We start from the raw sequence: 22,502 nt of genomic DNA, 5'->3' as shown, positions 1-22,502 counted from the left end.
ATAATATTTTTTGTGTTTTATTTGCATTTTGACAATTATGTTTTCACAGTATGTTTTGTGGAATCTTTGGCTTCTGGGAAGTCACAGCAACTCCAGGAGTCTTGAGGTGGGAGTGAATTCTGATGCAGAGAGAGCAGGACTGAAGATCCCTCTCCTCTAAACCATGTGGATTTGCTCCATTCTAATGGAAATTATATATTAGAAATTCAGGTGTGAAAACCATGCTACTGGAAAAACTACTGTCATATATATATATATATTACATGTTTTATATATATATATAACATGTTTTATATATATATATATAAAATGATGCTACCAGAAAACTACTGTCATATATATAAAAGTGTATATTAAACTGTATATGTGTGTATATATATGTATATGTATGTACACAGTGTACACAGAGAGAGAGAGAGAGAGAGAGAGAGAGACTGTAGATAACACTTCTGGGCTCTGATTACACCATTTTTTTCTTTTATTTTCCAAGAACTTGAAGAAGTAGCCACCTTTAGTGATTACTAATCTCTATTCTACATCATCTTCATCCTCTTTTTTATTTATCTCAGGATTTCTAATCCAATTTAACAATATTACCGAATTAGGCCCGCAAATTAAAATCCATTGCTTGAAAAAAATAATAGAAACTTTAAAGCTATGCTGTGCTTTGATAGTCAGTGATTTACAAAAACAAAAGCTTATCTCTCACTCCTGTCATACATTGGTGCCTGTCTGTTGGTTCTGGCTCCATATGTATCTTTACTCTGGGATCCGGCTGAAGGAACTTCCTCCGCTTAACCATACCACTGTCATGTCAAAAAAGACTGATGGCTGGACCATGCTATGGCTCTCAATGCTGAGATGTCATGTTCTCCATGTTATACATGTTCCACTGACCAAAGCCTGATGTCAACAGAGAGGAAATATAATCTGCTTAGTAGGAGACAATGCAGGTCATATGGCAGTGGGCAGGTAAGTATCCTCTTCCAATGAAAGCTATGAATAATTGAGGACAGTAAACTGTCTACCACAACACATATTGTCAAAGAAATTAATTTTTAAGATACATGTAGAAGATTTTGCAAAAATGACTTTAGTAGCAGCAACTTTTTTTAGTTTTTTGAAATTTTTGCATAAAAATAGAACAAAAAATAGCAAATCCAAATATGCTCAACAATTTTACTTGCAAGCAAGATACCAAGGTATCCCTGTGAACCCCAAAATGCAAATGAATGGGGACCTACTGCCACCAACCACAAAATCTGTGTGCCATTAGCATCTGTACAGAAGAGGGAAGCAACTGGATGGGGCTGAGCAATGAGAACAGAAGAACCTCCGCAATGCTGCAGGTATTCCCTGGAAAGCATGATGACCAAATGAACTGAAGAATGCAAGGGCCCATGGTGGGAGGACTGAGGGGTGGGGCAATCTGACTGCTAAGAACATTCTGAAACTGACCTTCTGAGGTTCCATTCTAGGACAGGCGCCCACAGTTAGGAGAAACTTCTGGGAGTGGAATCAAAATTTATGAAGCTAGAAATAATAGAGACAAAAGAGAAAGTCTAGATGAAAGAAGGTGAGAGGAGGTTGCAGAACTAGAAAATCCAAGGAACCAAGGCTATGCGTTTTAGTGCACTATACAGAAACAAAAAGGTACTTAAAAAGTTTGAAAATCTTTCCTGACCACACCTCTTCTCAATTCTAAAAGATCACAAAAATTTATTTCTTATAAAAATGTGCATTGGCTGGGCACAGTGGCTCACGCCTGTAATCCCAGCCCTTTGGGAGGCCAAGGTGGGTGGATCACCTGAGGTCAGGAGTTCAAGACAAGCCTGGCCAAAATGGTGAAACCCCGTCTCTACTAAAAATACAAAAATTAGCCGGGCTTGGTGTCAGGCACCTGTAATCCCAGCTACTCAGGAGGCTGAGGCAGAGAATTGCTTGAACCCAGGAGGTGGAGGTTACAGTGAGCCGAGATTGTGCCACTGCGCTCCAGCCTAGGCAACAGAGTGAGACTCTGTCTCAAAAAAAAAAAAAAAAAAAAAGTACATCAGGAAGGTACTGAGGTAAAATCTCATACAGAGTTACTATAATAATAAAATGAATAAGTAGCAGAATAACATTCCTACAGAGTGAAAATATCTGAGGAAGATATGCTTACAATACACAATAAAACTGTAACTTATCATTTGAACATGAGCTAAAATAATGAAAAAAAGACATGAAAGAATAACATAAATCAAAATTATAAGAACTCAAATTAGTTGACAGATCTCAGGAAAGAATTAGAAATAAAATTTAAAAAATTAGAATGAAGGTAAACTAGAAGAGAAATTGAACAAAAGATATAATGCCTGAAGAGAACTAGAAAGTGAAAAATAAAAACTGTTAAAAATAAAAAGGAAATTCATAAAAGAGGGAAAAGGATTCAAGAGAAGGGGATAAATATTGAGGAGCCAAAGAAGATCAAAATGCAAATAATTAGAATGCTTGAAAAAAGAGAAAATCAAAACAGGAAGCAAACAAACCATTAAAAAAACAGTAATTCTCAAAATTCTTTCTGAAAAAAAAAAAGAATAAGACAATACATTGAAAGTTGTTCCTGAGACTGCAGACCCAGAATGATCAAAACCAAAATACAATCTGATCAAATTATTGGACCTGAAATAATCTTTAGGCATCTATAATGAAAGAGCAAATTACTTTTAAGGGAATAAAATTGAATTATCATCAGACTTTTTGACAACAATGCTTTATTGCAGAAAAAAATGGACTAATTTAAGACACTCAGGAAAAGAAAATATCTTTACAATAAACCTGACTTTCAGTTTAAAGGACAAAAGCTGTATTTAGCCTGTAAGCACTCAGGGAATATTGCTCCCATGAGCCTTCTGAGGAATTTACTTGAGAACAAACATTAGGGAACCAAAATGACTAGAGACATAATGACATCATAACTGGTGGTGAGTTTTAAATATATCAGTATTTGTGTAAATAAGACTAAATGAGGGTTATCAGGGAAAGACAATGTAATAGCTATATGTTCTGAAAATGCAGATGTAGCACAACTTTCTACATATGAGGGGGAAATGGAGATCATATACAACAATCATTTTAAATGGTGTTAGTCATCATAGGTGATATTGGTTTTGTTATTTTGAGACTGTTGCTTGTGTAATATGAGATGAAATAAAACAATGCTATGAAACATTCTAATTTTATTATCCCCTGTGTCCTGAGAACCAAACGTTTCAATGTGAAAGACAGGTATACAGATGTAATAGGGAAGAGGTTATGTAAAAGCTCTGTAATTTTAATTTTGAATTCAAAGTGTCAATAGGTACTTATGTATGTACATGAACACATGTGTGTGTCTTCTTTGCTCTGTTCACTAAAATGTCCTCAAGACAATTATCAACCCAGTAGCAATAAGCATTCCTAGTGCCCAGATATTGATTTCGACATAGACTTTTATGCTAAAAAAATACCGCTAATTGCAGGTCTCAGATGAGAAATGTACAAGATGATCATGGAACTATGGAAAATTATTAGGGTCATGTTAGAAGACTCAAGACCCAACTTGAATAGGTTTTAACTGGCCAAATACAGCACTATTTGAGTTTCACTAATAAAAATAATTGCAATGAATGGAAACTCATTAAATATGTTTATATCCGTGTTTGAATAATGATTTTTATAAGAGGATGAATGATTGATGGCCTTATGAAGATGATAAGGAATCAATCCATCATTTTGAAAACTAGTAAAAGGACACTTTAAGCATTTATTTTACCTTTCCCGTATAAACAATATCACTAGGTAACCAAGTAGGCAATGAAGGCAAGGGTCTCTTTATACAAGTATTCAACTAACTAGAAAGATAATTTGTTGAATTAGAATTTCAGCAGTTTGCAATGAATTAACAGATATAGCATTATATATCAACAGATGGTAACCATGAAAAGGACAAAACAAGAATACATGTCTCCGATAGTCTTGCTAAACACCAGCAGTCTTTTCAAGGGGATCAAACCTGAGTCTGATCAAGCCTTTGGGTCTACTTACTAATTGGCAGGAAACCCAGAGGACAGAGGAACCTACTGATCTGCACCATGTGTATGCAGTCAACAAGTTCAGTTCAAATATCTTGGTTCATTCAGCAAATAATGTATAAGGAACATAAAAGGTGGAGAGAAAAATCTATGGATAAAAGGAGACTTAAAAGAAATGTAAAAATTTAAAAGTAATACAATCCTAATTATATTTGGCAAACATGGATGTTAGAGCTGTTTTTAAAAGCTGGAATGTCATTACTATAAAAGTCAGGAGTGATTACCGGTGTGGGAAGGGAAGGGTCTGTGATTGGACTGATGCCTTGGTGATTTTGGATGGTTGGTAAAGTTTTATTTCTTAACCTGGTAGTGGTTCTGAGGCTTTTTGACTTAGTATAACTCATTAAACTACACATTATTTTGCATGATTTTCTCTGTGTTTCATCTTTGAACAAAGAGATTATTTTTAGTACTGCATTGTCATAGAAAGAAATTCAAGTATTCTGTAATAAAATAAAATGTAAAAGGTTCCTACTGCAGCTAATTTTTGAGTTTTACTTTCCAGAAAAAGTCATTGAGATCAGTTGCTTAGAAACCCTTTTGGATATTTCCTGTGTATTTGTTTTACACAAGTGGGATGACATCATTGATATTGTTTCAATATTTTAAAAGATATTTACTAAATATGTACTATTTCCTGGCTGGGCACGGCTCACACCTGTAATTGCAGCACTTTGGGAGGCTGAAGCAGGCAGATCACAAGGTCAGGAGTTCGAGACCAGCCTCACCAACATGGTGAAGTCCCGTCTCTACTAAAAATACAAAAATTAGCTGGGCGTGGTGGTGCACACCTGTAATCTCAGCTACTCAGGAAGCTGAGGCAGGAGAATCACTTGAACCTGGGAGACAGAGGTTGCAGTGAGCTGAGCTCACGCCACCGCACTCCAGCCTGGGGGACAGAGTGAGACTCTGTCTCAAAAAAAATATATATATATGTATATATGTGTATATACATACACACATGTGTGTATGTATATATACATGTATATATATACAATTTCCTTATATTCATATATGCTTACTTCATTGTATATTGAATCTCTGTTTACACACTTTCACACTCATTTGAAATATTTGTATTGGAGAATTGAATTATTAAGTTTCATGAAAGGATTGATAGCTATTAATTTTTTATTTCTTCTCTAGTCATTCAGAATTCTGTCTGAACAGTGCGGATCTTTATACATTCCCAACTCTACCCACAGCTCCACCAAATGACAACAAACAGATCATTTATTTATTTATTTAATTTTTTTTTTTTTTTTTGAGACAGGGTCTCCCTCTGTTGCCCAGACTGGAGTGCAGTGGTGTGATCTTGTCTCACTGCAAGCTCTGCCTCCCAGACTCAAGCGATTCTCCTGTCTCAGCCTCCCAAGTAGCTGGGACTTCAGGCGCTCGCCAGCATGCCCAGCTAATTTTTATATTTTTAGTACAGATGGGGTTTCACCATGTTGGCCAGGCTGGTCTCAAACTCCTGACCTCAAATGATCAACCTGCCTCGGCCTTCCAAAGTGCTGGCATTACAGGCATGAGCCACTGCGCCCAGCCCTAACAAATCATTTAAAATTAACTGATGCGTATCTATAGTTAAAAAAATAAAATAAAATCATGATACCATAACTATACCTTCATTTGTAGTAATCAGAGGTATTCAGATGCCATATTGAATTTATTAATTGCTCTTAATACAGTTTGATTTGTATTTGCAAATCTACATGGAGCTTCTCGTTTGTTCCAGGGACTATACTAGGCACTGGGTTTCTCGAGATGAATAAAGCCTAAAGCTTAGGTTCACTAAGAATACTGATACTTCTTTTCTAGATTTCTTACTTACCAGGTGTCATGTATTCTTCCTGGACTTTATTCTGTCTTCACTCTAACTGGTTAATTACTTTTTGCTTAAATAATTGCAATAGACTTCTAGCTAGCTTTCCTGTTTTGATTTTGAAGTCATTCTCCTCCCTTATGACAAGGGGATTTCTCTAGTTCATGAATGTCCCTATTCTTATGCCCAATATTCTTCAGGGACCCCTTACTGATCATGGTAAACTCGTCATGTGGAAACCTGCATGCTCCTGCCTCTGCCCACACAAATAGCCTTAGAGTTTATGACTCTGTTACTTGCAATATACTCCAGGAATACTGTACAACTTTTAGATACTGGAACATGTACTTTCTGCAAAGAATGCCTTTCCTTTTACTCAACAGACAGATCCCTGTTTATCCTTAAGTAGCTTTTTTCAGCACTGCCTCCTCTAGGAAAATGTCCCTGTCTTTTTGGGACACACTTGAGCACTTTCTCCATGATCTTACTGTACTTATGGCATTTCTCCATCATCATGTTACATTTTGAACTTTCTTTGCAGGATTACATTCTTTCTTAACTAAAAGTAACTTGAAGACAAACACCATTACTTTTCACCTTTTTACTTCCTGCTACTGGTGCAGACCTGAACATAATGCACTCAATAAATATTTCATTCATTAACTTGACAGATATTTATTAAGTTCTTAGTATCTGTCACTAACAATCTAAGTTCAGAGGATACAGCAGTACAATACAGATAAAGATCCTGCTCTCACAGGGCTTATAATCAGAAGGGATAGAAATGGGAGAAGCAAGATATAAACAACTGAACACACAAAAATATCCATTATAAGTGCCATGCAGAGAATTTGTGTAGAATGTTGTGATAAAGAGTGATTGCAAGACATTTCTAGGTTGGATTGTCAAGAAAGTTTTCTTAGAGGAGGTGCTATTTAATCTAAACTGTAGCTGAATGGATGGCTCCACCAAGGGAAAACCAGATCAAGGCCAAGGGTGCAGTGCAGAGACATTAACACTGGAACCAGTTTGTTTCAGGACAGGAAGGCAGGCCACCGTGGCAGGATCATAATAAGCAAGTAGTGTGGAGTGGGTAAGAGTTGAGGTCAAAGGAAAGAAGCAGCCAGATCATGGAAGGCTGTGTAAGTGGTGTTATGGAGTTTGTACTTTATCTTATGGAAAATTGGAAGGCTTGGAAAATGTTTTAAGTAGATCAGGGAAAGAGTCAACACAGGGAGCTCAACTCCAAGTCTTTTTCAGTAACCATTGCTGGTAACAATCTTCGTTTAGACCATGTGGAATACAAATACTGTAGTGGCAGTGGGGAATGGAACTAGCATTGGATGTGTTTTGTAAATACAATTGACAGGATTTGTGGATAGATCAGATGTTGTTATTAGTGGAAAAGAGATCAAAGATGTCTAAATTTTTGTTTCTAATATCTTGGTGGATGGTGATGACTTTAGCTAAGTAGAAAAAATCTGAAAGAGAAGCAGATGTGTGTGTGTGTATGTGTGTATTTATCTGTACATGTGTCTGTGTGTGTGTGTGTGTGTGTACAAGAAAGATAAAGGAGAATGAGAGCAAGATAATAAAAAGTTAGATATAAAAGTCCAGTATTGGAAGATGTCAGAGGTATAGAGAAAGATTTGGGCAGCCAACAAATACATACCAATAAATATTTTGAAATCTTATAAGTGTTAACAGATGGGTGTGTTACTTGGCTGCTGGAGAGGCCATGTTACTGAAGACAAAGCAGGTACCTGTTACCACTATTTTGGTACTTTGATGATTCAGAGGCACCATGTTAAACATCTGACACCTTAACACAATGGTTTATATTTGTATATGGTAATACAATTTTATATTGTTGTTTTGTTGTGTTTTAGAAAATTAGTTGTGAATTTGAGATTGACACACAACATATTATAATTTTCCTATTTAAAATCATGGGTAAGGACCTCCCAGTTAGCATTTTAAGCTGACATTTTGTGGGAGGTACCCCTAGATACTCCATGATGGCCAACAGAGCAGGTGACTGGTTGAAGTTGCCCCTGAAGATTTTACGAGCATAGCAAAGAATAAAACTCAGGATCTCAGCCCTGAGGCACTCCCACTTTGAAAGGACAAGCTAAATGGAGAGGCACCAGCAAGGAATGAATGAAGAGGATATAGCTATGTAGGAGAGAAAAGAACCAGGTCAGTGTGATAAAGAGAAAGGAAAGAGGAGAAATTATTTCTATAAAAAAGGAGGAATGAAATAATGATGAACTTCAATAGCAGAACACAGAGGTCATTGCTGGTGTTTGTAAGAGTTGTTCCTGGAAAGAAGTAGAATGAAACTGGAATAGTAGTGACAGCCAACTTTTTCAAGTTTTGCTGTGGTGGGAGTAGACAAATAGAGTTAGAGCCTTGGTGAATATGGTATCAAGAGAGGGTTACATTTGAAGATAAAATACAATGGATCATGCATGTCAGCTGATGAGATTCAGCTGGTAAAAAGGGAATAACATATTGTAGAAAAGAGAAGGAAAATTTTCAAGTACAAAGTCTTTGCATGAGCAGAGGCTGTGGACTTAAAAAGGAGTAGTTATCTGTAGTAATAGATAAATAAAATAAATATCAATAAAGATAAGGTGGGCTTGCAGCCTTAACGGTGAATTTTGTTGAATAAATTAATAAATTCATATATGCAGGATTTAATAAGACTAAATAATAGAACATGATCAGTAGTTATGTCAACACTGGTAGAAGTAAATATAATAGACTTTAGAGAGGAATTAAAAATTGGGCAGAATACTTAAATAATAATACTGATATCAATACTATTACCAATATATTACGTTGGTGCAAAGGTAATTGTGACTTTTGCAATTAAAAGTAATGGCAAAAACCGCAGTTACTTTTGTGCCAATCTAATAGGAAGAAGAGGATACAATTTAAAAAACAGGAGAGAAAGATGATATAGAAGAGCTCCATTTTCTTGAGCAACTTATATTCTCGATCTTATTTGATCCTTACAAAAACACTGAGAGGTGTTAGGCATATTCTATGTATGCAAAAAATGAGGCACAAAGAGCTATAGTGAACTGATGAAGGTCATACAGAATCTAAGTGGAGAAACTATGATTTGAACCCAAGTCTGCCTGGCCTCAAAGGCTACCTTCTTAAGTAGTCTGTACTTACAGGGTACGGTTGGACAGATAGGAGGCTGGAAGGTTTCTTTAAGGGTTTGGAAAGGTCATATTCTAATTTTATGACCTTTTAAGAATTATAACTAAAATTAATCAGAACATATAAAATAAGTAAAAATCCTTGATTTCATAATGACAATTAAAAATTAAACAAACTTTTGGCCTGTCGTGGTGGCTCACACCTGTAATCCCAGCACTTCGGGAGGCTGAGGCTGGAGGATTGCTTGAGCTCAGGAGTTTGAGACCAGCCTGGGAAACAAAGAGAAACCCTGTCTCTATAAAAAACAAAAAAAGTAGACAGGCATGGTGATATGCACCTGAGTGAAGAAGATGTAGCCATCTAGGAGAGAAAAGAACCAGGTCATTGTGATAAGGTGTAAGGAGAGGGAATAAATTATTTATACAAAAAAGGAGAAATGAAATAATGATGAACTTCAATAGCAGAACACAGAGGTCATTGTTGATGTTTGTAAGAGTTGTTCCTGGGAAGAAATACAATTAAGTTCGAGCAGTAGGAAGCTCAGGAGACTGAGGTGGGAAGATCACTTGAGCCCGGGAGGTCCAAGCTGCAATGAGCTGAGATTGCTCCACTGCACTCCAGGTTGGGTGAAAAAATGAGACCTTGTATTATTAAAAAAAAAAATTAAAGTTTTCACCTTTGAAGGGTACTAAAGAACCAAGTTATTATTCTAAATTGATAAATAAGGGGACATCAAGTATTTCTCTGCCTCTTGTTCATCGTCTATGCCTTAGTATAACCAAATAGTTGATGAGAGGAAATTTACTCTGTAGTACATTTCAGCTTATTCCTGGAGAAGAAACAATAAAATTAGAATATGGCCTTTTCAAACCCCTAAAGAAACGTCCCATAAAACCCTGTTTTGCAGAAGTCACCCAGTTGAGTCCCTCTCATGTCTCATTGGCCAGAACTATACCACCTTTCTTTGCATAATCTAAGCACTGATAATAGTAGGGATCTTCAACATTTGGCTTAAGCCAAATAAAATGTATCTCTTGGGTTGGGGATGCTACTAACCTTCTCAGGGAAATGTGGCTACATGAAGGAGGCTGGAAAATCTAGATATAATTCAGGGCCTTAAAATAAAACAGCTAATGGTTATTGTGTTAGTAACCATCAATATCTGCTTAAATAAGGAGCTAGCGAACAATAAAAATTCACTCAAGAAAGTTCAAGTTCTTTTTACAAAGTATGCCATGGGTCTTAAGAAAAAGTAAGATTAATAATTTGTATATGTACAGTCAGTTTGGGGGAGCTGTATATGGGAAACCGTGCAGGCATCCTCCCCACTCCCTCTTTTATCGTGGTCTCTCTCCAAAGGTTCCATGGCCTCTTGTTTCTCTATAAGTATTCACTATCTCCTCCCTATAAACTACTTTTTCTTTTATTTGTATCAGGTTGGACAAGGCCTTTGTTGTCACACTGGTCTCAATTATATGCTGCTGTCTGGATCCAGCTGGCTACATTCTCTTAGTTTCCTTATTTCAAAATTCCAAAAAGCTTGTGATGATTTACCTAGTTCATGTTTTCCTTGCTAGCCATAGAATTTTAGTCAGCCTTTGGGTAAGCTGAACTTGAGCAAGTGCCCACCATGATCCAATTGACTATGACAGCTGAGGCTGTGGGTTGGGGAAATTCATCTTTAGCAAGGACAGGTAATGTGAGAGACAGTCACTTGCAAAACATGTCTAATACAATTATGTTCTTTTAAGATTGTGCAGAGTAAATAACATTAAAGTGAGCACTCAATAAATTTTTATTCTTTTCTCATTCATTCATTCATCGAACATTTATGAAACATCCACTTTCTTTTAGGCATTGGAGATATACACATAAAAATAACAGAGTGCTTAAAGGAGACACAGCTAGTCAGACAAGCATTTGTAAATAGTCCAGAACACCATGGGAGTGTAAACAGAACATGAACACCTACTTCAAGCTCAAGCCAACCCTTGATCTGAATCTTAAAGTCTCACTGGGAGTTAACTATGCAAACACAGATGACAGAGGAAGGGCATCAAATTATGATGGAATAGTGTGGACACATGTAGATGTAAGAAACAGCCTTTGTGTTTCACAATTCTAAGAAGTTCCGTTAACATTTTATTCTGTATGCACCGATTTTTGCAGGACAGCAATCATGTGGGAAACAGCATAATTTAATTTCATTAGATTTTGGAAAAGAAAGAGCTGGAGAAGTAGGCAAAGCCTACCCATAGAAGAATGTTCTGGATTTTAGAATAATTAACACAATGCAGGGGATTCAGATATGGGAAGGATGAAGTAAGAACACTCCATCCTGGATTTTCCGTGGAAAGCAGCTATAAAACCTGGACTGAGTGAATGGAGAAGATACTTTGAGTACTCTAAAAAATAACTAGTAGCAGGAGGGGTGGCGAAGAAGGCCAAAATTCAATGTATCACTGAATCAGCAGTGAGTTTTTCATTCGTTTTTACTTTGGTATCCACGTGGCCTGGTGCAACTCACCCCAGAACCTGAAAGAACTTAAGAGAAGTACTCTAGTTACAGCTTGAGTAGTAAGAACAAATTTCCTAATGGCCAGAGAGAATACAGTAAATGCTTATTTGCAAAATATCATATATTTCAGCCTGTAGCTTCTCACAAACACCTAGAATTCTGAGTAGAACCTTCCTATTGGATAAAGAAGCTGTGCTTTGAAGAGGGAGGAGAAAACTCTTATTTCTATAGCCCCACCCCTACCTTTTCTGTCCTCCACAGCTTAACCCCAGACCTGTGCACAGCAAAGGGGAGTATGGAAGACTCTGGTGAATAGATCAGCTTTTGGAATAGTAGGCTAAAAAGGGGATCCTAGGAAATGAGAAGATTTTGAGATTTCAGAGAGGAAGGACTTCCAAAAATTCACCTAAAAATTATTTGTGAATTTCTGGACACACCCCAAGCTGTGCATGCATGGATCTACTAAAACTAAAAGCTTAAGATTATCCATATGGTTTAAGCAAGACTTAGTATCTCATAAGGTAATACTCAAAATATCTACAACACAATCCAAGCATTACTCAATATATAAAGAATCAGGAAAATCTTGAGAGAAACAGAAAATCAACAAATGCTAGTTGGAATTATCTGACAGACTCAAAACGGCTATTTTTAAAATGCTTCAGTAGGCTAAGGTAAACATTGTTGAAATGAATGGGAAGGTAGAAAGTCTTAACAAAAACAAATAGAAGATATAAAGAAGAAATGACTGGAAATTAAAAACAGAAAAACACATTAACCAAAGTAAAAGTATCATAGAAGGGGCTTACCAGCAGAATGAATATGCTAGAAGAAAAAGTCAGTGAACTTGAAATATGTCATTAGAATTTATTTAATTTGAAAAACACAGAGAGAAAAGATGGAGAAAAAGGAACAGAGTCTTGGAGACTAATGGGAAAATATAAAAATCTAACATTTATGTCAAAGAAGTCCCAGAAGGAGATGAAAAATAGTGTGCAGAGAAAATATTTGGAGAAATAATAGTAAGAAAGCCTCTCAAATTTGACAAAACCCATAAACTTACAGATTTAAGAAGTTGAACGAACTCCAAACAGAAAACAAATGAACAAGCAAAGAAATTCACACTTGGAGACATTATAATCAAGTTGCTGGAAAGTAAAGAAAAAATATTGAAGACGACAGAGAAAATGATGCATTACTTAGGAGAGCAACAATTTCAATGACTGTAGATTTCTCATCAGAAACCATGGTAGCCAGAAAGAAGTAAACAAACATTTTTAAAGGGCCTAAAGAAAAACACAGTCAACCTCCATCGAGTGAAAAATTCCTGCAGAAATGACAGTGAAATAAAGCTGTCTCAGATAAAGAAGAACTAAGAGAATTTGTTGCCAGCAGACTTCCTCTAAAATAACTGTTAAAGAATTTTGTTTTCAGAACAAAGCTCTTCTTTTAAAAAGAAAGCTATGGTTAACATTTAGCTATATTAATATCAGACAAAGTAGACTTCAGAGCAAAGAACAATAGGGATAAAATGAGACATAACGTAATGATAAGGTCAATTTCTCAAGAAGACATAAAAGTCCTCAATGTGTAAAATAAGTACTGACAATAGAATTTCAAAACATATGAAACAAAATTTGACAGAACTGAAAGAAGTATACAAATCCACCATTATATTTAGATGTATTACCTCTGCTCTCAGTAATTCAACCTCCATTCTCAGTAATTGATAGAGTTAGTGGATACTGAGTCTGCAAGGATATAGAAAAACTGAACAACATCATCAAAGCTGGATGTTTTTACACTTACGTTTTACACATCAACCAACAACCAAAGAACGTACATCCTTGTCTTCAAGTGGACAGAGATCATTCACCAAGATAGAATGTATTCCAGGTCACAAAACAAATTTAAAAATTAAAATCACTTGAAATCATACAAATGTTACTCTTTCATTCTAATAGATTAAACTAAAGTCAATAACAAAGATTACAAGAGACTCTCAAACACTTGAAAATTAAATAGGCCGGGCGCAGTGGCACATGCCTGTAATCCCAGCACTTTGGGAGGCCCAGGTGGGTGGATCACAAGGTCAAGAGATCAAGACCATCCTGGCCAACATGGCAAAACCCCATCTCTACTAAAAATACAAAAATTAGCTGGGCATGGTGGTGCATGCCTATAGTCCCAGCTACGTGAGAGGCTGAGGCAGGAGAATCACTTGAACCCGGGAGGTGGAGGTTGCAGTGAGCTGAGATGGCGCCACTGCACTCCAGCATGGGGACAGAGTGACACTCCATTTCAATTAAAAAAAAAAAAAAAAAGAAAAGAAAATTAAACAGCATGCTTTTAAGTATTTTATGAGATTTAAAAAATATTGTATGCATCTCAGGTGTAAAACATTATGTTTTAATATAAATAGTGAAGTAGTTGCTATAGCTAAGCAAATTAAGATATCCATCATCTTGCATAGTGATGCATTTTTGGTCTTAAAATAGTCTAAAGTCCACTGTCTAAGCAAATTCCCTGTATATGATACAATATTATAATTAGAGTTATGTGCTACAAAATGACATTTTAGTCCATGACAGACCATGTATATAATTATGGCTCCATAAAATTATAATACTATTTTTTACTGTACCTTTTCTATGTTTGGATACACAAATACTTACCATTGTGTTAAAATTGACCGCAATATTCAGTACAGTAACATGCTGTAAGGTTTGTAGCCTAGGAATAATAGGCTATATCATATAACCTAAGTGTGTAGTAGGCTCATCTACGTTTGAGTAAGTATATTCTATGATGTTCACAGAATGACATAATTGTCTAACAACATGTTTATCAGACTATATCCCAGTTATTAAGCAACACATGATTGCATATTCTTCATGTTGCACATTGTATCTCTCGACTTACTCATCTTACATATCTGCAAGTTTACATCCTTTAAGCTTCATCTTCTCATTTCCTTTCTCTACCTCTATCCTTGGTAACTGCCATTTTATTCTGTTTCTATGTATTCAATTTTCTTTTTTTAGATTCCAGATATAATTGAGATCATGCAGTATTTTTCTTTCTGTGTCTGCTTTATCTCACTTAGCACGATGCCTTCCGGGTCCATTCACATGGTAGCAAATGGCCAAATTGCATTTTTTTTTTTTTTTTTTTTTTTTTCCTGAGACGGAGTCTTGCTCTGCCCCCGAGGCTGGAGTGCAGTGGTGCAATCTTGGCTCACTGCAAGTTCCACCTCCCGGGTTCATGCCATTCTCCAGCCTCAGCCTCCCAAGTAGCTGGGACTACAGGCACCCACCACCACGCCTGGCTAATTTTGTGTTTGTATTTTTAGTAGAGATGGGGTTTCACTGTGTTAGCCAGGATGGTCTCAATCTCCTGACCTCGTGATCCACCCACCTCATCCTCCCAAAGTGTGAGCCACCACACCTGGCCCCAAATTGCCTTCTTTTTCAAGGCTGAATAATATTCCTATGTGTGTGTGTGTGTCTGTGTGTGTATCCACACACACATATATGCATATACATATTTATATATATAATTTCTTAATCTGTTTATCCATCAATGGATATTTACATTGTTTCCATATCTTGGCTATTGTGAATAATGCTGCAATAAACGTGGGTTTGCAGATAGTTCTATGAGGGCTGATTTTATTTCCTTTGGGTAAAGAGGAAGTCCCAAGAGAATTAGAACAATATTTTGAATTGAATCAAAATGAAAATAAAACATATCAAGATTTGTGAAATTCATTTAAGGTAGTTTTTAAAGAATAATTCATAGCATTAAATATTTATATTAGAAAAGAAGAAAAGCTTCAAATCAATATATCTGTTCTTACCTTAAGAAACTAAAAAGGGCAAAATGGACCCAAGCAAATAGAAGGAGGGAAATAATTTAAAAATAGACAGAAATCAATAATTTTTTAAATAGAAGAAGAGTAGAAAAAGTTGAACAACAAGCTGGCTTTTCTAAAGATCAACAAAATTGATATATCAAAATAAAGCTGGAAGAAGAAAGACAAGAAAAGTTTGGATAGAACTTACTGATGAATAATACATTTAGCATTTGGTAATGCAACAGGGTTACTACAGTCAATAGTAATGTAATTGTATATTTTAAAATAACTAAAAGAATGTAATTGGATTGTAACATAAAGGATAAATGCTTGAGGTGATGGAAACCCTTTTACTCTGATGTAATTATTAGGTATTGCATGCCTGTATCAAAATATCTCATGTACTGCATAAAAATATATACCTACTAGGTACTCCCCAATAAAAAAAATAAAATAAAAAATAAAAAAACTGGGATATTCCTTCAGAACTCATAAATATTAAGAAGGTAATAAAAAGTACTATAAATAATATGTACATGAATTTTATAACTTAGATAAAATTACCAATTCCTCAGAAACCACTGCTAAAACTTACTCAAAATATCATAAATAACTCAAATAGTGCCACAATTATTAAAGATATTGAATTCATAAATTAAAATCTTTCAATAAAGAAAACTCCTGATCAAGTGGATATACTGAATAATTCTACCAATTGCATAAAGGAGTAACACCAATTCCAGACAATCTCTTCTAGAAATAGAGGAGTGAGCACTTTTTGACTTATTTTAGGAAGCTAGTATTACTCTAATACCAAAACCAGACAATGATAGTACCAAAACAAGATATAAAACAAAAGAAAAAATTACAAACCAAATCCCTTATATAAATAGACACAAAATTGACAAAATACTAAAGAACCAAATCTAGTAATAAATATTAATAAAAATAATACAGAAGACCAAGATGGAATTTTTTAGGGAATGTAAGGCTGATTCAATATTTGTAAATCCATTAGTGTAATTCATTATGTTAACAACCTGCAGAAGAAAAGAGATCATATCAATACATATAGAAAAATCATTTGGCAAAATACGTCATTTATGACAAAAATTATCAGACAACTAAAAGTAGAAGGAAACTTTCTTAAACCTATAACCATCTCCAAAAAACCAAGAGCTAGCATCATACTTAATGCTTCTAAAACTATTATAGAAAGGTTATAAATGGTTAAAACAGTAGAATAAAGTTGTAATACTCATGCTACCTGATTTTAAGACTTACTATAAAGCTGCACTAATTAAGACAAAGTGGCATTGAAGGGATAGACACACAGATCCATCAAACGGAAGATAATCCAAAAATATACCCACTCATATGTAGCCAACTGATTTTTGACAAAGATGCAAAGGCAGTTCGATGGACAGTAGATAATCCTTTCAAGAAATTGTTTTGGGAAAATTAACCATTCAAATACAATGTAATGAACCTCAACCTCAGTCTCCTACTTAGTATAAATATTAACTCAAAATCAATCAGAGATTTAAATGTAAAACATTAAATGATAAACCTTTGTGAAAACCTTTGTGACCTAGCATTAAGCAAGATAGTCTTAGATATTATCACCAAAACACAAATCATAATTATTTTTAAAAAGTAAGAAATTGGATTTTATCAAAATTAAAAAAGCAAAGCACAACAAAACTTTTGCTCTTTGAAAGGTACTGTTAAAAGAATGAAAAGCAGAGTTGTAGACTGGGAGAAAATATTTACAAATCATATGTCTGACAAAAGATTTGCATACAGAATATAGTTTAAAATTATTGAAAACTAACAATAAGAAAACAAAACCTATTTTGTTTTTTATTTTTGTTTTTTGTTTTTTGGAAAAAGGGTAAAATATTTCCATAGACACGTCACCAAAGCGGGTGTATAAAATATAAGCACATTAAAAGATGCTCAGCATCATAATTCATTAGAGAAATTTAACACTGCAATGTGGTAACAGTTCATAAATATTAGAGTGCCTAAAATCACACAAAAAAAGAGAGAGAATTATGAATTACTGTGACGAGCATGTGGAGCAACTGGAACTCTCATACAATGCTGGTGGGGATGCAAAAGGATGTAGCTCCTCTGGAAAATATTTTGGCAGTTTATCGTATAGTAAAACATACACTTATCTGATGACCCAAGAGTTGTCCATGTAGGTATTTATCTTACAGTCATGAAAATTTATGTTCATACAGAAAGCCTGCATATGAATGTTTATTGCAGTTCTATTTGTAATTGCCTTAAACTGAAAACAACTGAAGTATCTCTCAGCAGGTGAATGGATAAACAAATTGTGGTACTTGTGGTGTGGTTTGGCTGTGTCCCATCCAAATCTCATCTTGAATTGTAGTTCCCATGATCCCCACATGTCCTGGGAGGGACTGAGTGGGAGGTGATTGAATCATGGGGGTGGTTATCCTCATGCTGTTCTCTTGATAGTGAGTGAGTTTTCATGAGATCTGATGGTTTTATAAGGGGCCTTCCCCCCTTCTGTTGGGCACTTCCCCCCTTCTGTTGAGCATTCCTGCCATGATGGGAAGGACATGTTTGCTTTCCCTTCCGCCATGATTGTAAATTTCCTGAGGCCTCTCTAGCCATGCTGAACTGTGAGTCAATTAAACCTCTTTCCTTTATAAATTACCCAATCTCAGTATGTCTTTATTAGCAGCATAAGAACAGACTAATACACATACAATAAAATATTTTTCAGCAGTAAAAACGAATAGACTATTATAGACGCACCAAACAACTGGGAAGAATCCCCAAAGCATTATGCTGAGTGAGAGAAGACAGTCTCAAAGTTTATAAATTCTGTGTTACATTTATATAGCAGTCTCAGGTCAAAACTGTAATGATGAAGAACAAATCAGTGTTCACCAGGTATAAGAGAGGAGAGAGGTTTGGGTGTTAAGAAATACCAGTTTTTTTGAGTGTGATGAAGCAGTCCTGTATCTTGATTGTGGTGGTGATTACAAGAATTTATACATATGTTAACATTCACCAAAATAAAGTCAATGTGTTCAGTGCAGTGGCTTGTGCCTGTAATCCTACCTAGTAGGGAGACTGAGGTGGAAGGATTGATTGAGTCCAGGAGTTTCAGGTTGCAGTGAGCTGTGATAACTACACTGCACTTCTGCCTGGGCACAAAGTGAGACCATGTCTCTAAATATATGTAAAGGATGAATTGGTGTGGGGGCAAGACATGGGCATTTTAACCCCTTACATTTCTAGAATTGCACTAAATGACTTCAAACCTTCCAGTAGGAAGATCGAAAATCTGTAGGTATTTTTCATGAAGTGTGTTTTCCTTCTGTGCAAAGGACATTTCCCTAGCTGTAACCTCCGTTATTAAATCCTGCTCTTTGTACATGGTTATTATTTTTAAACAGGAGCCCTTCCCCTCCCTAAGCCTCAGTGCTGTGAGGAATAGTGAGTTAAACAAGCTCAAAGTTCCATCAACTGAGAAGATGAAGACTTGGCTGGGCCCACAGCAATAAGTGATAAAGACCCCAGATGTTTTATAAGGCAGTGACACATCAGCTACATCAGCTCATGAAATAACACAATGCAGTGGGCCTAGGAGCCTGCATATGTACACAGTGACAGACTATGCTTTATGGACTGAACAAAATGCATTATCAATTTTGGGGGGAAATCAGGTAGAATTAGGCATTTGATTGGATAAACTCTACAATGTTAAGTGAGAACAAGTGGACAAAGATAGTTTTGTGGCATTTTCCTAAATTTTATGAATGACAAGATGTGACACAGTATGTTTTCTATACAACTGATTGGTTTGTGAAGTCATTAGGATCATATTTATTCACTCATCTAACATTTCATGAGCCAGTCCTCTGAGCCAGGCATCATGGGAGACATTGAGATAGAAAGAAATCAGTCCTTTAAAAAGCTCTGTCTACCACCCTGATAAATCCTGAAGGATCTCTGTGGTCAATGGGACACATCATCTCATCTGACCAAAGGGTGAGGTGAGGCCACTTCCCCAGGAAGGAATGATAGCTTTTTCCACATTCACAGATAAATTCCAGGTCTTCCACTGACAGGCAGTAAGCGGAATGATCAGTCATGAACTCCAGAGCTACGTTGTTTAGTTTTAAATCCCTGGTCTGCAATCACTTCCTGTCTGATTCTGGGCAGGTGACTTAAACTCTCTGTGGCTTAGTTTTCTCATCTGTAGAAAGGGGATAGATAATAATTTTTTCTACCATACACAACTCTGATCAGGATAAGAATAAAGAATGGAGACATCTAAAGTCGTCCCAGCACATGGTAACACGTATACTCAGCACACAGCAAACATTCAACCAGTGCTAATTCTTACTATCGAATCCCTGCTTAATGATCTTGAACTAAAAACCAACTCTTCTGAGTTACTCTCTTGTTTCATTCCAGATTTGCCCAGCTTAGGTAAATAAGGAAATTTTGTCTTTAGCACTTGGTTTTTCTGCTTCCTTTATCCTATGACGTAAAAAAGCTCTTCCTCTCTGGGTCTTGGTTTCTTTTAGTGCCGAAAGGGAGAGGTCAGAGGAGCTTGACCTAGATGGGTTGCAAGCTCCCCTCAAGCTTCAGGATTCTACACTCCAGGAAGGGAAAAATGACGCAGGCCATGGCTTTATAATTCCTACTCATTGCTTGAGGAAACTGTTCCCTAGCAGACTGTGACTACTTAGTAAAAAGAGCAACATTTCCCTCTAGTGGTTATTTGAAAGCAATAACTTACCTTTCAGGAGTGATTCTGTTCAAAAAAATGCTTTTAGTGTGGGGCAACAGGTAGATAAGTGTAAGGTAAGATTCTGAGTGATACATTAACAAGCACTTCTTAATTGTACTATTGATAATTTACATTTAAGGTACACGAGAAGAAACAGAAATAGTGCGTCAAACTTAGTTGATTGCATGGATATCATTGTTCATGTTTCCAGTAGAAAAAAAAATGAGGCAATTCAAAAATGATAACTAGTATCCCAGTTAACAGTTTGGAGATTGGACAGATATCTTAAAGAGGAAGCCTGGAAAACAGTAGTTAATTTACTTTTTATTTTTATCAAAAGTAAACATGCATATGGTTAAAAAGGATCCAATGCAAGACTTGTTAAGAACAGCAGGTCTGCTCCACCTTCTTCCTAGCGTCGGCTGCTTGTAACTTTTTCAAGCTAATTCTGTGATATTTGCCCTGTATTTTCAAATGACATGACTATACTTCTAGATTTTGTTTTAGGCGTTATTCCCAAAATAGAAGATGGGATTTTGTTCTCTTTCACCCACCCCCCCCCCCACTACCACCATTTTCCCCTTTACTTCTCATTCTCTCTAATAAATTCTATTGCTTTATCTTCCCCATATATTTATCTAGCAATTTTGATTAGGTAAATACCGATTATGCCCTTATTATTAATGTATAAATGCTATTTTATGTGATCCATATAATGTGATTATATTTACTTTCCTGCATAGGAAATAACCAATGAAGTCAACAATTTGGCTTATTTTCTATGTGCTTAATGATTAATTCAACTTTGAATTCTCTTCCAGTTGTGTAATTCTCCTTTGAATATACAAAAATACTTTAGACAAATACCTTAGATAATTTAAAATGTCATCTTCTTAAGGAAATTTCTTCTTGCCTGCGTCTGCCTGGCCTCGTGGCTCTCTGGAACTGCACAGGCAACCCCATTATTTCCCTTCACTGTGGAAATCAATTTTGCCTCTCTCTTTTGTTGGACCTCCTATTTGGATTTTGGATCATATTTCCTGGTTTATTTCCTTATTTAGAGTAAAAGAAAATCAAGTCTGCCAGGTGATTGCTGAGAAATAATCGGAAAATGTAAGACCTTTTCTCTCTGAAAATACCTTTATTGTGGCTTTTTTTTTTTTATTTGAGACAAGGTCTTGCCCTGTTGTCCAGGCTGTAGTGCATTGGCACGTGGCTCACTGCAGCCTTGTTCTCCTGGGCTCAAGAATCCTCCTGCCTCAGCTTCCTGAGTAGCTGGGACCACAGGTGCACACCACCATGCCTTGTTTATTTAATTTTTTGTTTTTTTCATAGACATAGGGTCTCACTATGTTTTGAGGCTAGTCTCAAACTCCTTGGCCCAAGCGATCCTCCCACTTTGGCCTCCCAAAGTGCTGGGATCAGGCCCAGTCTTTATTGTATTTTTATATGAAATTGAGAGATTGTCTGTGCTGAGGGGACACATCAGTTTCCCTAGAAATTTTTAATGCATTTTCCCATTTCCTTCTAGCTTTATGTGTTGACGGTGAGAAGTGCAATATTATTTGATTCTCATTATATATCTTTTATGTAAATATCTTATTTTCTCTTCAATATTCCGAAAGTTCTTCATGTCTTGGTATTAGTTTGCTCCCATGCAGCGTGCTAAACCCTTTGAAACAGAAATTCATGTACTTCAGATTTGGGGCAACTGTGTTGAATTTTTTTTTTATATGAAATCTTTATCACTCAATTTTCTACTCTCCCTGACTGGAATTCAAAATATTTGGAGTTGAACCTCTTGGATGTGTCATAATGTTTTTTTCTCTTGTCTTTAATTCATTTTTCATTTCTGTCACTATGTTCAACTTTTTATATAATGTTTCCTGAATTTTATCTTCAAAAGCCTCTGTTAGACTTTTCTTTATCTTTTTCTTCCATATTTCTAGATTTTTTTTGTATTTCTCATAATTCTAGGATTTCTTTTTAATCCTCTTTGAGAGTTCCTATTTCATAGCTTCCTGTTCTTATTTGTAGATTAAATATATTCTCTTATCATCTGAAAGATACTAATGAGAGTACTTTGTAAATTCTCTCCCCTCTGGGTCTGTGTGTTTTGTCTTTCTCCTCCCCCTCCTCCTTTTCCTACCTCCTCCTACTATTTAGTTTTTGACTTTTACATTAGATATTCTTTTTCAATATCAAATGACTTTGGGTGATTACCAGTTTCT

The sequence above is a fragment of the Pongo abelii genome, chromosome 3 (assembly GCF_028885655.2).
Source record: "Pongo abelii isolate AG06213 chromosome 3, NHGRI_mPonAbe1-v2.0_pri, whole genome shotgun sequence".
In the NCBI taxonomy this organism is placed as follows: domain Eukaryota; kingdom Metazoa; phylum Chordata; class Mammalia; order Primates; family Hominidae; genus Pongo; species Pongo abelii.
This window is presented reverse-complemented; position numbering follows the sequence as displayed.